Source organism: Elephas maximus, chromosome 6, assembly GCF_024166365.1.
Source record: "Elephas maximus indicus isolate mEleMax1 chromosome 6, mEleMax1 primary haplotype, whole genome shotgun sequence".
NCBI lineage: Eukaryota > Metazoa > Chordata > Mammalia > Proboscidea > Elephantidae > Elephas > Elephas maximus.
In genome coordinates, this window is record NC_064824.1 from 135,243,802 (window position 1) to 135,255,543 (window position 11,742).

The following is an 11,742-nucleotide window of genomic DNA, read 5'->3' on the forward strand; positions in this document are numbered from 1 at the left end:
GGGTGTGGGTTTCAAAGTGAGTGTGCAGAGACTGGTGGGGAGCAGAATCATACCAAGTCGTTCCGGGAAGCCTGCCCAGAGCCAGGCAAGAGAAACGCCAAGGAACTGAGCTCAGGAAGTAGGGCTGGCTGGAACAAGGTAATGAGGGACCCCTGCCAGCTGGGTTGGTGCAAGACAGGGCCCTCCCCGCCCCAGCACCGGGGCCTACCAGACCTGGGGAGATGATCTGGTGGTAGCCTGGAGCACTCCTGGCTGCTAGGGAGGAGCATGATGTCTGGTCTGGGAGCAGTGATGTCCACAGCCACAGTGAGGGTGGGACTGTGGCAGGCCGCCGCTCGGTCTCCACTTTCCATCCTTTAAGCTTCACACCTCCTCCCCAGAGTTGCCACATCTCACCCTCTGCACATGTAAGAGACTCTGATGGAGCCTCGTGGTGGCTTTCACCATAGACAAGGCCCCAGACACGTGGTTTTGGAAGACTACCATGGGGCAGGTCAGTGGAGACAGGGTGAGCCCCCAAAATAGCAAATGCTAGACTCTCACAACTGCCACCATCCACCGCAGCATGGAGGACAGGCCTGCCCACACCCACCGCCATCGACTAAATGTCAGCCTTCATGCCACTCAGCTCTCCCACAAACGTGGTGAGAGTCTGAGCCTCTGGAGGCTTGAACTTGCAAAGAACCTCTGAGCACCTTGTTCCTCTGATGCTGGTGCCTCTCTGCACCTGGTATCCACCCTCCTCCAAGACCTCACTCCTGCCTAGCTAGAAGAGTAGGTGGATCCCCCAGCCACCACCACCCATCCGGTTTCTTATCTTGAAATGTCCCCTGGGGAGGGCTGCTCTTCCGGCATCGTCTCTGACCACCCAGACAAGTTGCTCCACCTCTCTGAGACTCAGTTTCTTCATCTGTAAGACAGGTGTTGTACCCTCCAAGGCATAGATTACATTAGATAACTCACAAACACACCTGTCCACCAAACCATAAACCTGTCGCCATGGTGTCGATTCTGACTTACGGTGACCCCACACGTTTCAGAGTAGAACTGTGCTCCACAGAGTTTTCTATTCTGTAATCTTTTTTTTTTTTTTTATTAACTTTTATTAAGCTTCAGGTGAACGTTTACTAATCCAGTCAGTCACACATAAGTTTACATACATCTTACTCCGTACTCCCACTTGCTCTCCCCCTAATGAGTCAGCCCTTTCAGTCTCTCCTTTCGTGACAATTTTGCCAGCTTCCCTCTCTCTCTATCCTCCCATCCCCCCTCAGACAGGAGATGCCATATTCTGTAATCTTAATGGGGGAGATGACCAGGACTTTCTTCCACAGCTCTGCTGGGTGGGTTTGAACCACCAACCTTTAGGTTAGCAGTTGAGTGCAAACCCTTTGTGCCACCCGGGGGCTGTTCACCTGTTCACCCCCAAAAAAAAAAAAAAACCCGCTGCTGTCGAGTTGATTCCAACTCGTGGCGACCCTATGGAACAGAGTAGAACTGCCCCACAGGGTTTCCGAGGAACGGCTGGTGGATTCCAACTGCTGACCTTTTGGTTAGCAGCCGAACTACCAAAAAAAAAAAAAGCCAAGCCGTTGCCGTCAAGTCTATTCTGACTCGTAGCAGCCCTATAGGACAGAGTAGTATTGCCCTGTAGGGTTTCCGAGGAGCAGCTGGTGGATTCGAACTGCCAACCTTTTGGTTAGCAGCTGAATGCTTAACCACTGCACCACCAGGGTTCCAACCACTGTCCAGCAGGTGGTTATTCAATGTCAATTTCTTCCTCCCTCCCTCCCTCGTCTGTTTTGCTTACTGGACATTCAACCTCTTGCACTTTATCTTCCACTTGGGGTGGGGTCTCCACCTGGGAAGAGGAAAGGGCTTCCAGCAGGGAACTGTGTCCTTGCCACCACGAGCCTGTTTTCTGCCCTGGGTGGTTGATGGATGGGGCCGTACACTGTACCAAACTAAGCAGTAAGGAAAGGCAGTGCACACCCTGCTCACCGGGACCCAGGGAGTCCACCTTCTCCACCTGCTCCTCCCTCCTTCCCCCCACCCCCACGTGCCATTCAGAGTTCAGGGTGCTCCAGTATGGGAGCTTGAGCTCCCTGCAGACTCTGGCCAGAGAAGGTCCTGTGAACGGGGCCTGAGCATCATCATCCCGAGGGGCCTTCACTGTGCCCGCTGTCCAGAGTGGACAGAGAGCATCACCTTTGCTCCTCCCTCAAATCCTGCCCATGCTGGTCTCTGGCAGGCAAGGCCACTCCAGGAAGTGTCCCACTGGCCCATGCATAACAAGCACAACGATGGCCCTGCCCCCCTGCACAGGCGTCAAAAGCCACTCCTCTAGGTCCTGCCAAAAGGGGGAGAAACCTTCCCCCAAAAGTGTATGCCATTAATGCTCGTTCCTCCCAGAAGCTTAAATCAAGTCAGTGGGGTCCTGGAGAGAACAGAAGCTGTGTCGATAGCTCCTCCCACTTCTCTGCCCTTCCTCTCCCAAGCCGACCCCCCTCTCCTGGTACCCCCAGAAAAACTTGCCTCATGCAAGGAGCCCAGCCCTGCCATGCCCACTTGCCCATTGCACCTTGACTTTCCATCCTCAGCCCACAAAACCTGCCTTGCATGTTACCCGTCCTCCCCGGTCAGTCCTCGGAGTGCACACATGACCAGAGAAGGCTGCAGTCACCATGTTGCTTGTTGGGAGCTGTTGCACCCACCTCACCTCCATCCACTCAAGCTGTCCACTCCCTGTGACTGCCTGTCTTATTCTTGGTGCACTATTCATTATAGCTATCTGTGCATCACGGATGTTTCCAAGTTGTCTGTAGTTTTTGTACAGAAACTCCTAGAAGTATATAGACCAGGAATGTTTTTGCAAAATCTGAACTTTTAGATAAGATGCCTTTTTAGCCCCTTTCCCCTTGATGTGTGTGTCTGTTTTTAAAACTTTTTATTTTGCAAATAATTTCAAACTTATAGAAAAGTTTCACACCTACATTTCCTGGCTCTGTCTACAGGGAAGGCCTAGAAGCGATGACACCCCAGTAGCCATGAGCACACCTAGAACCCAGATTGTGGTTGCTAAGTACCATTTTCCACTGAAAGGAACCAGGCTGATGCTAGGGCTGGGACAGAGAACCTTTAAGGTGGGCCTGGAGTATCTGTTGACCTGAAAGTAAGAAAATGCTCAAAAAAGGTTGGGGCTTGTCAAAAGGATGCAGGAACCAGGAGCCAATCTAGGACAATTTGAGCATCAAAATGAAGAATAAAAATAATTACGATTTATTGAATAAAATAGGAATTAATGAGTCTATATTGATATAAATAAATGAGAAAGGAAGACTCTTCCTCACAGGTGAATGCCAATTAATAACTGATGGAGAAATGATGAAATCAGAAAGTCACCACTTGGCAGCCTTCACAGCGGTAACTGCCTCAGGCAAGAATTAGCAACAGATGCTAAAACTAGTTTGAGCCCTGAGTGGGGCTGCCTGGGACACAGCTTCCACTCCGTCCCCCAGGATGGCCCATGTGATCTTTTAAAAATGCAAGTCTGATCATATCAGCCCGTGTTACCCTCTGCATCTGTGGATATGGGCCAGATCTGGGGACCCAGGGCTGAGAGCGTCAACTGAATCCCGCTCAGCCCCTGCTGCCCCTGAGCGCCCAGACAACCTGCCCCACCTCCATGGGCCTCGGGTTTCCTCACTGGGAAAAAAGAAATAATAATAAAATAGTCATCCCACAACCCTCTAAGCCATTCTCTCCACAGCAGCCAAATGGTATTGTCACTTGTTTTGCTTAAGGCCTTTCTAAAAAAAAAAATCACCAAATACATTGCAGTTGAGTCGATGCCATCCCCAAATGTTACAGAACAGAAGTGTTCCATAGGGTTTCCTAAACTGAAATCTTTATGGAACCAGATAGCCAGGCCTTTTTTCTGAGGCACCACTGGGTGGGTTTGAACTGTCAACCCACAGGTTAGCAGTCGAGAATAAACCATTTGCACCACCTAGGGACCTTAAGACCTTTTTAGTGGCTTCCTAATTGTACCTAAAGAAATGCTTTGGTGAGCTAATGAGCAGGGTTGTTGTTTTTACCGCTTCTTAATGCTTCCCCATCAACTGGAAAATTTCCACAGTGATTGCACGTGCTTTTTAATGAAAAATGAAGGGCCAGCAGACCCCTACAGAGAATACACAGTAGCTGTGTCTCCCCGGGCCACACAGCCAGCCCCTACCTGGGGCCAGCTTCCTCATGGGCAGCCTGGGCTTATTTCAGTTCCCCATTTTGAAGACGGCAGACAATGCTGAAGTTAAAATTACCCCCTTGGAAACTTCAGCCTGCCCAGTGTGCCCCAGCCTCCCTGTCTCCCCACTGAGGGTGTTTGAAAGTCATGACCCAAGAGCTGTTTCAGGAAACAATTTCTCAGAATGCTTATCCCTGATCCTCCAGCAGCCTGGACACCAGCAGTCCTCTGTTTTAATGGCCCTGGAGCTGGCTCCCTGGAACCCTGGGCAGTGGGTAGCCCTCTCCCCTGGCTCTGTGCCTTCCCGAAGCATGTGGCTGCCTGGACAAACTCAGGGGCCAAGCAATAGGGAGAACGGGCCTCTCCTGCAGGACCAGGCTTTGGTACCCACATCTCTTTTTTATTCCACAACTTTTCCACTGAGAGGGCTGTTTTATGCAATGTGGGCTTCCCCCAGAGCAATGGCAGGCCTGTCTCCCTGCAAGATGCTTCGGAGAACAACAAAAAAAGTTGCTTTCAAGTTGATGCCGACTCATGGAGGCCTTATGAGTGTCAGAGTGGAACTGCTCCGTATGGTTTTCAATGGCTGTTCCTCCTGCCCGCAGAAGTAGATTGCCAGGCCTTTCTTCCCAGGCACCTTTGGGTGGACTCAAATCTTTAACCTTTCAGTTAGCAGCCAAGCACAATAATCATTTGCAACATCCAGGGACTCTGGGAGCTGGCAAGGCTGAGGAGAGAGTCCTTTCCTCCAAGGATTCACAGTCTTGTGGTGGAGGAGGCAGAGAAACTGTGACACGAGGCAGAAGAAGCTGTAGGTGCTGAGCTGAGAGCTGTCATGTCAGCAGGGGCTTCCTGGAAATGATCTCACTGGAAATCGCCTGGAACTGTTCCCTCTTGTCGCTGCTTACTGCGAAGTCAATTCCCACTCACGGCAACCCCGTGTACGCAGAGTAGAACTGCTCCATAGGATTCCCAAGGTTGTGACTTTTAAGAAGCAGATCGACGGGCCTGTCTTCTGAGACACCTCTGGGTGGGTTCAAACTGCCAACCTTTTGGCTGGTAGTCGGTCACTTAACCGTTTGTACCACACAGAGGCTCCTTGGAACTAGCCATAGGCCTGGGGATTTTAATGGGAGGCAAGAAAAAGAGATAGGCGTTTTGTTTTAGTCTGAACTAACCCCGGCCACGTTTTCTCCTGCGTGACTTTTGCTTAAGAATGTAAATTCACATACATTCTGCTGACGCAACAAACCCCAAAGGGATGTCTGATCTGTGCCCAGCATGCCACGTGTTAACAGGCTGCTAACGTATGAAATGTGGCTCTGGGCTTTTTCAGAATCAGGTGGTCTGTTCTATACTGTTATCTGCTACAGAGGGAAGGAATCTGCCCCTGTTAGGTGGTGGCATTGCCATCAGACAGAAACATAGCCAGGATGGCAGCAAGGGTGAGGGGGTGGTGTTAGGGGCACACACCAGGCTTCAGGGCTTCCTTCTCTGTTTCAACAGTACTTGATAAATCTTTTTAGGAAGGCAGTGGGGCAAAATGAGGAACCAAGTTTCGGGCCTTGACTGTTAAGAACCAAGGGCAGGCCCTTCCTCGGTCGGAAGCCGAGCCTGGTTCAGCCCCCAAATCCGTCTGCCGGAAGCTGCACGTGGAGCGTGCTGGCACTGCTTCCGTGCCGTTTCCTGAGACCCCTTTGCACCATAGACTTGATGTGCTGAGTGTCTTCTATTAACCCCCCACACCTTCCATTCCTGGCCCTCTCCTCCCGGCTCTGTGCCTGGGGGTAGCAGGCCTCTGGCCCCCAGCTTCTGGTAGGATTTGGGGGAGATGAGGGGGTGAGAGGAGAGTGGGGCAGAGGGTTCACTGCCCCGCCTCCTCCCTGCGAGGTTGCGGTGGGGGCTGTGCCCCTCTGTGGAAGGCCAAGGCCCCGTCAGGCAGCCGTCTCTGACCCCAGCCCCTGCCCCACCCCCGTGGCTGGTCCTAGGGATGGTAACTGCTCCCCGCTATTGGAAGCCCTGAGTGGTACAAACATTTGATGCACTCGGCTGCTCACCAAAAGGCTGGAGGTTCGAAACCATCCAGAGGCTCCTGGCAGGAAAGGCCTGGTGATCCATTTCCTAAAAATCAGCCATTGAAAGCCCGATGGAGCACAGCTGTACTCTGACACACATGGGGTCACCAGGAGCTGGGGTCAACTCAATGCCAGTGGCTGTACACACTGTCCACTACGTTCTCCTTCAGTTACCCAGTGTAACATGTCATCTGCTCCCTGCCAGGGCCCTGGCTGAGCCACGTGACAAACTTCTTGTTGGCATTTTGCACTTTAAAATTGTTGAAAGGGCACTAGTGGCCTTTGATGGGTGCACTTGGAGGTGTGAGGAGGGGCTGGCCCCTGCCACCCCTCTCCCCTTTATTCCTTTGAATCCCAGCTCCCAGACTCACGTAATACTCTCCCTGAGCCCTGCTCTCCTGCTGCCCCCAAGCTCTTGGCTGTCATCCTGGCCTCCATGCAGCCAGTCCACCCAACCACTAAGTGCCGGGCCCCTCCAACAGCCACACACGAGCTGGGGATCCAACGGCAACAATGTGGGTTTGGCTCCTGACTATGGGGTGCTCAGCCGGGTGGACGCTGGCTTCATGTGCTGCGGGCAGAAGACCCCAGGCCCATTCCCATGAGACCCAAATGGCCAATACGTGGCCCACCTGGAAGCCCCTTCCAGCTCTTGGCTTGCCTTGGTAGGGTTTGTTAGGTCATGCCCATCCTCTTGTTGACTCAATGCCCTGCCCTTCTGGCCACTCTGCCTTCACACAGGGCCTTCCTCGGCCCGGCTTGAGTGTGCAAACGCCGTGGCCGGGCTAGTTCCCTTCTGTGCTGTAAATGTTGGGACTTCCACCCACGCTGTCTAGACTGTACTCCTCAGCCCACCCCCATCTGGGCCAGCTCTCCTACTTCTGAGGAGAAGCTACTTCTCCTGGCTTCTCAAATTCCTCCTTGGCACTCTGATGGTTTATCATCCTGTTCCTATTCTAGAATGTGCTTTGAACCTAAGTTCTCATAGAAGTATCCATTCACACCTTCAGATCTTAGCGCCAAGAGAAAAGACCTATGAGGACACCTCTTTGGAACACCAAGGAGAACCTAACTTTTTCAAAACATTTACCATTTCACTCATTCTTCTACTTACAATTCAGTGACATTACATTCATCACGTTGTGGAACCATCACATCTGACCATTTCTAATTTTCGCCTCACCCTTAACAGAAACTCAGCAATGAGTCCCCATCTCCCCCTCCCACCGGCCCCTGGTACCCACTAATAAGCTCTGGGCTCCATGCATTTGCCTGTTCGAGATATTTTATAAGTCAGATCACACACTATTTGTCCTTCTGTGTCTGAATTATTTCACTCAGCACAATGTTTTTGAGGTTCATCCATGTCATAACATGTATTAGAACTTCACTTCTCTTTAAGGCGGAGCAATATTCCACTAGGAGCCCTGGTGGCACAGTGGTTAAGCGCTCAGCTGCCAACCAAAAGGTTGGGGGTTTGAACCCATCAGCTGTTCCATGGGAGAAAGGTGTGGCAGTCTGCTCTCTATGGGGCAGTTCTACTCTGTCCTATAGGGTTGCCATGAGTCTGAATCAACTTGAAGGCACACAACAACAACAACAATATTCCATTGTATAATATATACCACAATTTGTTTATCTAGCCATCCGTCCATGGACACTTGGGCTGTTTCCACCTTTTGGCTATTGTGAGTAATGTTGTAATGAACACTGGGGTACAAGTGTCTGTTTGAGTCCCTGCTTTCAAGTCTCTTGCGTAGATAGCCAGGAGTGGAATTGCTGGACCACATGGTAATTCTCTGTTGTAGTTTTTGAGGCGAGACCCTGACCCTTGATTCACTGGCGCCCTCGCCCCCCCCCCCCCCCACTTCCGCAGTGTCTGTGTGCTGCCTGATACACGTGTGCACATGTCAGGCGGGATCTGCTGCCGACCATCTGCTTCCTGTATGACGGCCGGTGCGTTTCCTGGGTGCTTTCCTCTGACAAGCCTTGCGGAGGTGGAGGAAGGTGCTCCTCCCCAACCACGGCTTTCAGAGGCCACCCATCAGCTTGTGCACCCATCCTCCAGACAGGCTGCTCTGCCCTCCTTTGGGCTTCGACTCAACCCTGCATTTTCTAGCTTCCTGGGGGATCTGGGGGCCACCTGGTCAGCCGACAACCTTGACTTGCCAGTCCCTGACTCCTGACTTTGGTGACCTGTCCAAGTACCAGCTGTGTCCCGCAAGCTGGCCTCTCCAACAACCGTGCAGATAACATGGGTTTACAGCTCCCTCCCACCCCTCTCCCCGTCTCTGCGTCCCTGAGGATTCCTTCTAGATTGTCCTGTTCTGCATGCTTGGTACACCATATTCCATCAATCCTAAGATGCTGATATTTCCTACTTTAACATCTGAAGTTGAATGTGCCCCCAGTCAATGGCGCATTATAATTTATGTTTTAGGGTTTAGTGGTACGTAAAGTACCAGGGTCGTATAATCGGTGCATCTGAAATTCCCGTGCCTCAGGGGCTCTCTCAAGCACGCTTTCCCCAGATGTCCTGCAGGTGAGAAGCCTTCCCCAGATTCACACTGGGGTTGCTGCACCCTGACTTCCTTTGATATTTCCATACCCTCTTCCACACGTTTCATGGCTTGTCATCCATTCGCTGTGAGTTCTTTGACAGGATGACAGTTACCACGGCTGTGTTAACTGAGTTAAGTTCATAGATCTTGGCATCGTGTCAAATGATTTTTGTTATTCTGCTTGCTTTTAGGTTTGAAGCCTATTCAAGTTACTTTTTAGCAGACCTGACTGCCTCTGCTCAGATATTTCTGGCTCAACAACGCTTGAACAAGGTTGCTTAACTTGGGGCTTTGTGAAAACAAGGGAATTTACTGAAAAGAGTCAAATAGTTGTCTTAGATATCTAGTGTTGCTATAACAGAAATACCACAAGCAGATGGCTTTAACAAAGAGAAATTTATTCTCTCACAGTCTAGGAGGCTAGGAGTCTGAATTCAGGGTGCCAGCTCCTGGGGAAGCCTTTTTTCTCCCTGTTGGTTCTGCGGCAAGGTCCTTGTCATCAAATTCCCCAGGTCTAGAAGCTTTTCAGAGAAGGGACCACAGGTCCAAAGGACAAACTCTGCTCCCAGCGCTTCTTGTTTGGTGGTATGAGGTCCCTATCTCTCTGCTCGATTCTCTGACCTTTTATCTCTTGTAAGATAAAAAGTGATGCAGGCCATACCCCGGAGAGATTCCCTTTAGATCAGACCAGGGCTGTGACCTGAGTAAGGGTGTTGCATCCCACCCTAATCCTCTTTAATATAACCTAATCTTGCCTCATTAACCACAGACAGAGACTAGGATTAACAACATATGGGAAAACTACATCAAATCACAAAATAGAGGACAACCACACAATACTGGGAATCGTGGCCTAGCCAAGTTGACACATACTTTTGGGGGACACTATTCAGTCCATGACAACACTCTTTTGTTAAACTCTACAAAGGATTTCTTAAATAGCTGAAGGCACACACACAAGTACAGATATAGATGGCATGGGTGGTTTGTGCTCGACTGCTAAAGGTTGAAGGTTTGAACCCACCCAGCAGCACCACGGAAGAAAGGCCTGGCAATCTACTTCCATAAAGATTAGAGCCCAAAAAAACCCTATGGAGCAGTTCTACTCTGTAACACATGGGGTTGCCGTGAGTTGGAACTGACTCACCAGCAACTAATAGCAACAACGAGCAGTGCATACGCACACACACACACACACAGAGAAGGACACAGAGAAGAGGCCTGAGTCACTGGTGAATGACAGAGCTGTATTCTCACTGAAGGCAAACGCGTTCTCACTACAGCTTGGAGTTAACCACCCAGGAACAAGGGCTCCGGGCCAGGTCTGAATCCTGGTCCTGTTCCTGAATGTCTGGGTCTGTTTTCTCTGGGTCATCCAGGCTTGTCTGCTCTCTTGTGGCCCTAGAGACCTTCGGCTGGGGCACTGTCCCTGGCCTCCCAAGTCAATCCCAACCAAGATGGCGGCAATCAGTGTTGATTTGGAGGTGTGTGGATCCAGATGTTGTCCAGCCAGCTCAGCCTAGATCCTGCCCGCTCACCAACCGGGGTGACTTCCCTCTGCCCCCACCCTATCGGTCTATTAGCCTCTTTGTCCAGGTGCAATGAGGGCAGCTGGAAGCCCCCAGGGGAGGAGTGGGATCCCTGACCTCAAACTCCAGAGATGACATCTTCTCAACAAATTTTTAATTACACAGAGGTCATTGACATGATGGTTGTTGTGACCACTGGGGTGAATCTCAGGCACTTAGTGGTTGGAACCAGGGGAGCTATGTTCCTGTGAGGCCAGGCAAGTCCTCCTCAAATGGAGCACCCGACCACCAGCCTTCGCCTCTCCCCATTCCGGCTGACTCCAGGCTCGCTACCCCTGCCTGGAGCCCGCTACATCATCATCCTCCATCCAGAGCTCAGGATCTTGGCTGGATCAGGAAACCCTACCTCCTGCTGTCCACCCCTCAGTCCGAGATGCCCCTGGGTACCTGGCTGGGCCAGGGGGGAGATGGCGCCATTCCTTTACACAGGTGACCCTAAGGAGGGTGCAGGTGGGGAACTAGACGAGGAGGAGGGACAGCAAGTTTAGACGCGATGTTAGGAGCTGAAGGGTACAGCATTGATGAGAACGCAAATGTCCTACCTGGCTGCCTCAGACACAAACTCCTCCACGGAGGACCAGGCGTGAAACCCCAGGGCCTTGGTCGGAAAGGGGCCCCTGAAAGGGCGGGGCCTCGATGGGGTGGAGCCTTGATGGAGGCGGGGCTTCAGTGGGTGGGGCCTTGGTGGGACGGGCCTCAGGAGGGTCGGGGCCTTGGCAGATAGCGGCTCCATGGGGGCGAGGCTGGCTGCTTGGAGACCACCCAGTACTTCTTGCGGGGCCACAGTTGGAGTAAAAAGAGAGCTTCCCTCAGGGCTTTCATCCGTTGGATAGAATCACCCCAGCCTCCTGTGTCGTGAGGACCAGAGATACAAACTTGGGAAGGTTTCTGTGCTACCTCGACCATTTTCTGAGTTTTGAAAAAACAAGATTATAGCAAAAGAAAAGCAATAAAACTAAAAACAATTGCTAGGATAGATTTTTTTCTGTGTTTAAGACGTAGGGCTTGGAACAGGTTCAAACCCCTGCTGAGAATTTGCATTTCCACCCAGATCTGCTGAATCAGAGGCTACATTTTAACGAGACCTCAGGTGATGCTTCCGCACAATCGCACAATCGTTTTCTGAGCCGCTGCGCTAGCGTTAGCATGGTCTGGGAACTTGCCAGCAATGCAAATTCTCAGCAGGGGTTCCAGACCGAACTGGTCGGAAGCCCTGGTTTTAAAATAATCTTTGTGGGGAAAAAAAAAATTAAAAAATAACTCTCCCCCAA

General features: G+C 51.4%; 1 protein-coding gene across 4 annotated transcripts in view; it reads left to right on the forward strand.

The window, feature by feature from the left end:
* Positions 1-11,742, forward strand: part of INPP5D (inositol polyphosphate-5-phosphatase D) — a 136,885-nt gene that overhangs the window by 44,892 nt on the left and 80,251 nt on the right. The window lies entirely within an intron of this gene.